This window comes from Corvus kubaryi, unplaced genomic scaffold (genome assembly GCF_017639235.1).
Source record: "Corvus kubaryi isolate FWS band 111438036 unplaced genomic scaffold, C.kubaryi_AGA036_p1.0 37334, whole genome shotgun sequence".
NCBI lineage: Eukaryota > Metazoa > Chordata > Aves > Passeriformes > Corvidae > Corvus > Corvus kubaryi.
The window spans coordinates 23,228,421-23,237,922 of NW_024581108.1; positions in this window are offsets into that span (position 1 = coordinate 23,228,421).

Here is a 9,502-nt window from a genome sequence, read left to right on the forward strand (position 1 = left end):
AGAGCTGTGTATTATTTAATAGAATATTCTGCATACTGAAAATGATAACTGCAAAAGAGACTAAATCTACAGAGCACGATCAGCATTGCTAGGACTTAAATTACGCTTCTTCACACCAAAAAGCCCCCAACGTTTATGAGAGGATGTTACTTGCTGATGGTCTGAAGCATGTAATTTAAATTTGAATAGTTTCAAAACTTGAATTAGAAACTTGAGTGACTCATCCAATTCAACATAAAGAAGCATGAAGTAATGAGATTGAAGGGGAAGGTAATGAAGAGAAAGATTTTACTGTTATTTCTTATATGTTATGGGGATATGAACAAAAGAAAGATGTGGTACTGATTTGAAATAAGCCCTCTGAAGTAATGAAATAATTTGTAATAGCAATAACAAAACCTTAGGAGCAAGGAAAACTTTTAATGTTAGGGACCTCATTTATTAAACCAAGAAATGCCATTAGTAAACAAACTGATGGGGTAAAAGGTTATTCCTCTGGGGGTGTTCTGTGACACATTAACACTACAAATCCAAGCCTCAGAAAATAAAAGACACTCCTGAGCTCTGTTACAGAATATCCGTGACTTCAGAAGTAAATTGTGTACATATTAGGAAAAAGAAAACATGGGAATAAAGCTTGTTACCAGACTTCAGTGGCCCATGAATTATGAACGCAGTTTGTGCTTTTACTATCTCAGCTTCCTAATGATTTAGATATATTGGAAACAGAGTTGTGGCTTTGGCTTCTCTGTTGTAGTTACCAACACTGAGATTAGACAGGTGCCGAAAATCCTCTACTCGTGCTCCCTAAATCAGGCCTCCAGTACCTGCTTTCCTTGGAGACGTGCTTTGATAGGAAACACAGAGAAATCTCAGTGGAGCTTCTTATTCACCAAGAGAAAAATTCCCTGAACTTGAGCCCAAAACTGAATTTATACCTGTTTTGAATTGCTACAGTGGTTAATTACACTCAGATTGAAGAAAAATGGTTGAGAGACTCTTGGATTCTTCAGTTATGGGCAGAGTCCTCTTTCTCTTAAAAACACGTTGAGAGATTACTTTTTCTGTTAAGAAATCTTTCAGATAAATTATGTTTGGGGGCTGTCAGTTGTATTCTCTGGCATTTCAACAAAATGAGTCAGAGAAAGATGCATCACAGAGAATAGGATTGCTGAGACATCAGGTGGGGAACCACAGAATCAAATGAGCATTGCTGAGAACTGAGGGCAAACCAAGGAGCACATTCACCTTGCTGTGCTCAGTGCAGGCCCCAGTCTGAATGCAGTGAGCTGCTGTCTGATCCAAACACTTGGGTGCTGAAGAGGACAGGGCTGTTGTATGACTAGATGCAATTCATAAGTGATTGTTTAATGTGATGTCAGTGGACAGCAGGCAGAGCTGTTGGGAACAGGTAAACTGCAAAACTACAAAAAACTAAAGTACCTGAAAAAATAGTTTGAATCAAAGAAGAAAGTGGAAAAAAAAAATTACTTCATGTCTTGTGAGGGCTACAGATCATTGGTTAACCTCTAGTGCCACAGGAGTTGTAATTTGCCATGGTATTTTCCAGAACTAGTACTAAACTGGCAGTAACAAAAATAAATAAATAGCTCTGAGAGATTTTTCTATTGTGCTTTTGATCTACCTAGAAGCCACTCAAGAAAAGTCATTTCTTGCTGTGTGTCTGCCTTATTTTATGTATTGTTGGTTTGACCAAACACTTAAGCTTCTGAATTGATTCAGCCTTTGCCCACATTTAGAGGTGTCAAATCACAACTGAAAGCTGGAGAAGCACTCATTTTTCTCCTTCCCATTCACAGCTGCCAAGCTCCTGTGTTTTAGCACCTGCCCAAATTAGCACATTCTGCTCCAGCCGAGGACTGACTCTCAGCCATCTCTTATGGGCTAAACCAGAGATTACTATTGGCTTCAGAAATACCAGCTCTTCTTGTGGTCTCTGGCTTTCCTTTGTGCCTCATCCAGCCAGAGCCAGGATGCATTCCTAGCTGGTGAAAATTGATTTCAACACACAAAAGCCAGGGACTCTTTGCTGGTTTACATCTAGCAGGGATCTGACCTATATTTGAACCCTGCACAGGCTGATGCTGGTTTTTCTCCAAATATTTTTTTAATAGTATAGTCCAATGAGCCTCATCCAAGCTTTAATTTATGGAGTATCACTTCTGTGAGTGGGCATGAAATTGAGATTACCTTTGCCAGTTTGCCTTTGCTACTTCATCAAGTGGCCAGTTAAACTCCATCCAGGCAAACCAAATCTTACGCAAAACATCTGTCATGGCCCAGCCCCTCTACAAGCAGCACGAATTTCAGGACTGTGCTGTCACCATAGCTTCAAGTTTTGATAAATACCACCCTGTGTGGCTTCTGGGCACTGCCATGTGGGAAGTTAGTGCCCAGGGAAACATCCTGACTGTGAGCAAGTGAATTTAAACTAATGAGAGCAGACACAGACCAAGCCTCTTAAAATTTGGCTGTGGAAAAAAAAAAAAAAAAATAAAGACTTGGAAAAGATTTCTTTACTTTGAAGAGAGTTTAGATAAATACTTTGCAGAGAAACCTTCCTGATGGTTTTTGTACAGTGCTTGGAGTCCTTTTGTAATAAACTTGGGGTAGCAAAGTTGCAGCACTGATTTGCCTGTATTTCTACTGTGAGTACCACACTGGATGTGGCTCCTGTGTGAGTTCAGTGCCAACAAACAGCCTCTGCCATCACTAATGTTCCAGAGCATCACAGAGACCACTGACCTCTCCTTTTACATGCTGAGCCCTGAAGTGGTTATTATTTATCAAGCAAAGCTTCCTGCAAATATGCTCAGCAGGTTTTCTAGTTCTCTTTTCCTTCCTTTACTGATGAGCTATGGTACACTATCTTCCCCCTTGTAAAGCAAAGTAATTAACAGCAGATTACTTCACCAAACAAAAAAAAAAAGGAAATACTTTTAAATATGGGGAAATATTAGTAAATGCTAATATCATAATTTTTGGGATTCAATGATCCTTGATGGTCCCTTACAACTCAGGATATTTTATGATTCTAACTGACTTTTTAATCTCTCATTTCTCTGAAAATAGCTAGAAAAATTGTGCACCTGACAGAGTAGAAAGTTATCTGTCACAATTTTTTTTGAAAACTGTAATTATATTGTTGTAATTTTTTATAAGTGTTTCATTGTTTTTAAGAAAAATCTTTTTCACTGGGAACCCACAATTCTGTTTAAAAATACTTTTTCTTTGTAAACACGTTATCCTTATATCTTTTCAAACTGATGCAAAAATGTAAGTTTGCATTATTTAGTATTTTATGAAATTTTGCAGTATTGCTCTGGTTTCCTACAGTTTACTACGAAGGCCATGCTATATTTTTTGTGTGTTGCTGTGTTCAGCTGTATTGTAGAATACCTTGACAAATACATGCACAGAGGTTGTCCCAGGCATTATTTGAACAATCTCTGATTAGAGTGGGCAAAGGAAGCAGCAGCAGTGAAATGTGAAGAGGGGTAGAGCTAAGGCTGCCTTTTTAGCTTGATGAGACAAGGTGGCAAATCCAACAGAGGAAAAACTGCTGGGAGTCAAAGCCAACTTCTCCCAGCTGTGGGGCATGAAGCTCTTCCCGTTGGAAGCAGTGCTGCTTTTTTCAAGGCCACAGGAGCCTGGGGGAATGGTACTTGGGCTCTCGCTTGCCCATATCTCCCCTTTTCCTGCCAGCAGCCCTGGCCCTGCTCCCATTTTGGTGACGGCCCTGTGAACGAGTCTGTAACCTTGGTGGAGAAGAGGGAAAGTGGTGTTAATAATAAAAGGGCTAATTGTACACCCCATCTGCCTTGGAAACAACTGAGTTCAAAGAAACTGTCCTTGCATAAAGCAGACAGTCCTTCTCCAGAAAACATGGAGCAGTGTCTTTTCAATGGCTTATGCAGAGGAATACCTGTATTGTATATCAGTGTGCATATGAGATGCTCATAGACTTGTGATTCTAAAAAACCTGATTTAGTAGGTATCTAATCTTTTCAATTTGTTTATTTCTTTGAGGCGTTTTATATGGCACTCACATGAGGTGACAGAGCTGAAGGGTTTTTAAATGGAGAGAGAAAAAATGCTTTAAATATGGTTCAAGTGGCAGGACCTCATGAGGTCCAGAAATCCTTTAAAAGGTTTATATTATAAAGGCATATTTCACTTGTACCTTGTGATGTCCATGAGGTCAGGACTGAGAGGAAATAGGATGTAAATCTGCTGGTGTCACCCCCGTACCCTCACACACACCATTTTTAATCTTCCAACATCAGACACAACACATTTGATTGTGATTTCATTTATAGTACTACAAAATGGAGATTAATTCTGTCTAAATCACACACCAAGTCAAGTTTTGGAAGTGTACCTTTAAGAAGCATATGGCAGAACACAAATGTATTAAAGTCATCAATATTTATGGAGCAGGTAAAATGCATATTAGACAGGCTAGATGCCATCTGTCAAAATAATCTTGATTCCAACTTGCTATCCAAAAAGATGAAGACTATTTCTAGGGCCAGCTCCTTAAGTCAGGTTAAAAGACAACATATTCCTGTGCCAACAAAAGTGAGGTTATCACATAAATGAATATGAAAGGATATCCTTGTGTATTGAGTCACTATCAATTCCAGACATGTACTAAAAATGTTGGACACTGAACACGTCATGGAGCAGCCCCTAGGCACAACTTTGTCAGAGTAATTTTGTCCTTCAGACCAGAGTGTTAATTGTTCAGAAGTATTCTGGGCAAATTTAGCCAAAAGTAAATTAACTAGTGATTCCATATCCCATTTCCTAAATCACCTATTAGAAGAGTGGACCATAGAAGCACATCGATGGAATAGATTATTTTAGGTAAGGAACAGGCTGAAATTTTCCCCTTTCTATCTTAATTTCAGGAAGTGTTGGGATTTAAATATTTAACAGTCTAATCCTGCATCAGCTTATGTTAATAAAACTGTCATTAAACCTGCAGGAAGAAATTTCAGACCCTGGAAGTTAAATTTATTTTAATCCTGTTACACAGGGCTGTTTTATGTTCTCCACAGAAATCTCCAAAATAAGGCAAAGTGACTTGTTTTTCAGATTTTGGGGAGGATTTTTGTTTCACAAGCACCAACCTGAAGCTCTGATCGTGTTTGCCAATTTGGCTAGAATTCTGACTAAGCTTAGGAAAAAAACCAAACCTAAGTTATAGCAGGGGTTTCATGTGGTTTACAGTTTCAACCCAAATAACTTCAAGAATTTTTTGGGTTTTGTTCAGAACAAAACAAAGCAGACAGTAAGTTGAAGAAAAGGGGATGTGAATGGTGGTGCAGCCCAAGCAGGTTGGTTGTGTAAGAGTAGAAGGAGGCCCTTCCACTGGTTATTACCAGGGCTAAGTGCAAAAATCCCCCTTTTCAACGTTAAAAGAAGTATTTATCACATAATATGAATAGAGAAGTATTTGAAATTCTGTTGGCTAACATAGTGTCAGCTGCTGCTTTTTTTCCTCGTTCTTAAGAAACTCCAAGTGTAGACAATTTCTGTATATTTAGAAGAGTTTTTTAAAATGCCAGGAAATGTGTCACATTCAGTAACCAACAGACACTTCATTAGCAAAGCTGTTATTAAGCAACACACAGCCAAAGTCTCATGAAATCAAAGGGGAACTTTCCATTTGCACCTTGGACCAGACCTTTAAATACAAGCCAGGTAGTAAAAAATGAGGCCTAATTATTACATTTATTTTTTATTAAATGCTTATGTCCTCTGCTATGTTATTAAATGCAGACTGCCTGATCAAGGGTATCTTTTCCCTGAAATGGATTCCCTGAGTCTATTTTATGTCATAGCAAATATCTACAAAATGTTTCATTTGCTCATTAATGTCTTCATTAAATACAATTTAAATTTAAAAGATGAAAGCAACTTTTTTGTGAGGGCTTTTTTTTCCCCTCCTACCAGCTCCATGTTTCATCAGTGATGCGAATCACAGAATTCTAAAATGGCCTAGGTTGGAAGAGACCTTAAAGATCATCTAGCTCTAAATCCCCTGCTGTGGACAAGGACACCTTCCCCTAGACCAGGTTGCTTGGAACTCCATCCAGTCTGGCCTTGAATTCTTCCAGGGATGAGGAATTAATATTTTATTGTTGGTGACACAAAAGAACTTGCAATCTTTTCATTTTTCTCTCAAAACCCTGTATTGGGATAATACATTGAGGTATTAAGTGAAGTGGGGTTTGTTTGTTTTCCCAACTTCCAAAGGTGTTTATGGAATAGTAGAAAATGAAAAAATATTCCAGCTCAGAAGGCAGCAAGGAAAAAAAAAAAAAAGAGTAAGGTCACTGAAAACAGAGCATATTTTTTCTGTACAAGAAGAGGTTTGTGTTCCCATTTTGATTCTTCAACTTAAGCCCATCCTGTAAAATGTCTTCAGGTGTCTTCACTGCGAATGGATGCTGCTGAGCTCCGTTATGTGGACCCAGACCTCATAGAAAACATGCAAGGAAGACTAAGTCTAATTTAATCCATTACATGATTGTGCAAGATTGCTTAACCGCATCAAAGAAGTGAAGGCATCTACCCTGGGACAGACCCTGTCAAAGAGCTTTCAAATGCACAATGCAATCTTACAGGTGATTTAGTCATGGGAATGCAGCACTGAGTGTATGCTTCACTTCTGCCTCTCCAATCAAAACAATGGCACCATTATCAGAGAAAGAAATATTAGAACCATTTTCCTTATTAACTTTTCTTATTGGAGGATATTTGTCTGTCTATTCATCTTTTCTTTTTCTTCATTTAAACAAAGCAGTTTTGAAAAGGATCCTTATTGGTAAAAAAGCCTCTTCTGGGGTGAGGAGACGTTTAAATTCTTTTTCTTAAGTAATACATTTAAATATTGGTTGGAAAAAGGGGGAGTGGGGAGAACTCTGAATGAAGTGAACCAAATTCAATTCTGAATGAAGTTTCTTTCCACAACGTCCAGTAACTCTTGAAAAAGTAATATTTCTTACACACCTAACTCTTGGTTGTTACTCACTGAATGTTGTTTACTGGTTGGAAAAAAAAGGTGTTATTTGGCTTCCACACAAAGCAATTTGGATGCATGTTTACATCTCATTCTGTGGTTAAACTGGTAAAGTGCCTTGAAAAAATGCTCAAGATTTGGGAGGTTTTTTGTGATTTCATCATTCCTACTTCAGGCGAACACCACCATGAAAATGACCTTACTTCAGTAAAACTCTACTCCGTTTTTCATTACTTTAGTCTGATATTGCACTTTTAGCACAGGAGTGGAGTAGTTGACACAAACCTGAGAAGTTTGGCTCTAGGATACCTGACCTCTGTTGTCCTTTACAAGCCTTTGATTTTTGGGGCCATTTACACTTACTGTCAGAGCACAAAGGGGATGTTATGGTTAGTAACAAGACCTGGAAGAAGCCTGGCCATGACCCTTCCCCAGGCATGTCCTGGAGAGTGATGGCACAGACCTGTTCCTCTCACCTGCCTCTGATCACCCCCTGGAACAGATTGATGTTGTCACATAACCAGGCTCATTTTTGGATACCAGGAATCTTTATGAACCATTAATTACTGAGGGCCCAGCTCGCTGACATCCATCCCACACCATCTGAATCGCCTGGATCCTCCTCCATAGCTTCATTTGGAGGCGAGCTGAAGCATAGCCAACCCCCCAAGGCTGGCAGTGATTGAAGGGGGCAGAGTGCCCGGGAGCAGGGAATTATCCTTTGCAGCAGAGTGGGAGTGCCTCTGCACCCTGCACCTCCTGCCTTGTTCACAACCACAGAGCACTCAAAACATAAACTGGGGCTGACAGGGAGAGCCAGGATTGATGTTACCTGCAGAGTGCTGTGCCCTCAGTCCAGTTCCTGCGTGCTGTAGTGGCAGGAAGGAGGCAGGCAGAGCAGCGCAGAAGTATTTTTCTGAAGCACTTAATCTTTTCTTGGAGCATAGAAAAGACTAGAAGTGCCCCCCTCTGAAATAAAGGTGAAACTGGACAAAATAAGTGCCTCAAAGAGGATAGTTGTGGAATTTCAGCACTCTTGCTCTATGAGGAACATTTGGAGGCAGAGACATACTGGTTTCAAGGTCCTCTAAATGCTGATATAGACCACCAAGACACTGTTTGATTGCAACAGGAATTGTTTCTGCTAAGCAGTGGCAGAGCACTTGCCAGTTATATGGGACTCCTCTTTAGAGCCTGCTCATTCCTTGACTGGATCCAGAACCTGTAAATCCAGTCAGTTTAGTTAATTTAAAATAGTAGTGTCAACAAAAGGCTAGAATTGCCATTTACTGGTGATCAGCAAGTGGCATGTAGTGTGTAGCTTTTGCAGATTGCATGTCGTAGTGCAGTAGTTAAGTGCTCACATGTGCAGTTATATGCTCAGGTGTGAAGGCAGTTCTGTTGTGCACAAACTGCACAACTCCAAATGCCAGCACTCCCTGGAGACGGAATTTTTTCATCCAAGACAATGTGGTGGCCTGGAAACAAGAGCTGGCACAGCACTGCAGGTGCAGTGGGAGGTGTGGCTGCACAACACCTGCACTGCTGCAGCGCAGGTTCAGTTGTGCCTCTGCCAGGAACACATGGACAATCCCACCTGCCTGTTGTGATCAGGTTTTTGCTCCAGTGTGAATTAATACCAGGGCTTTAGCAAATGTGAGACAATTACAGAGCAATGCTTCTGCAGCAGAATCACTCTGGGTGTACACAAGTTGTCTGCATTTCTCAGTGGATGAAACTGATGTAACATTGTCCATATTGAATTGCATTTAAAACCAGAAATGTTTCCTCATTCTTTGTTAATTGGAGGAAGCAGACTAGAGCTGCCAAAACCACAAGTCAAATGCCAGTAATTTAAAGCACAAAGTAACAGACACACTAACCTAAATATTAGAAAAATTGGGTAGGAGGTGTTTTCCAATTCTATTTTAAGCAATATGAAATTAACGCTTCATTAAAATCCCTGAAACATCAACTTCAGGGCTAAATTTAGCTTGCACCAGCATAAATCCAAATCACCTCTCATAAGGCAATAATTTTATATAGATATAACCAAAGTCTAATTTTGTCACTTTTGAAAGTGCAACCTTGTAGCCATAGAGATGGCAGCAGAATTGTGAATTTGGCCTTTTAATAGCAAAGCTATTTCATTCGTGACTAAGTATGCAAGCTGCCCATATACCTTAATGTAGAGAGGCAATGCAGAGAGAATGAGAATTAAATTTAGAGGAGCCTGATTCTGAAGAGCGAGTTTAAGCAAATACTAGTAAGTACTGTACTTGGTAACCTTCTGAACTAATCAGCCTCTGGAGCACCCTGCAGCACAGTTGCACTGCTTTTTTCCCCAAGCAGTTTCATTTGCTGACAAGTTCTGTTCTCCTCTTTACTACTTCATAAGCTAAGTGCTGATGAGACACCCTGCCATGGTATCCAACACTGAGATGTTTCCTG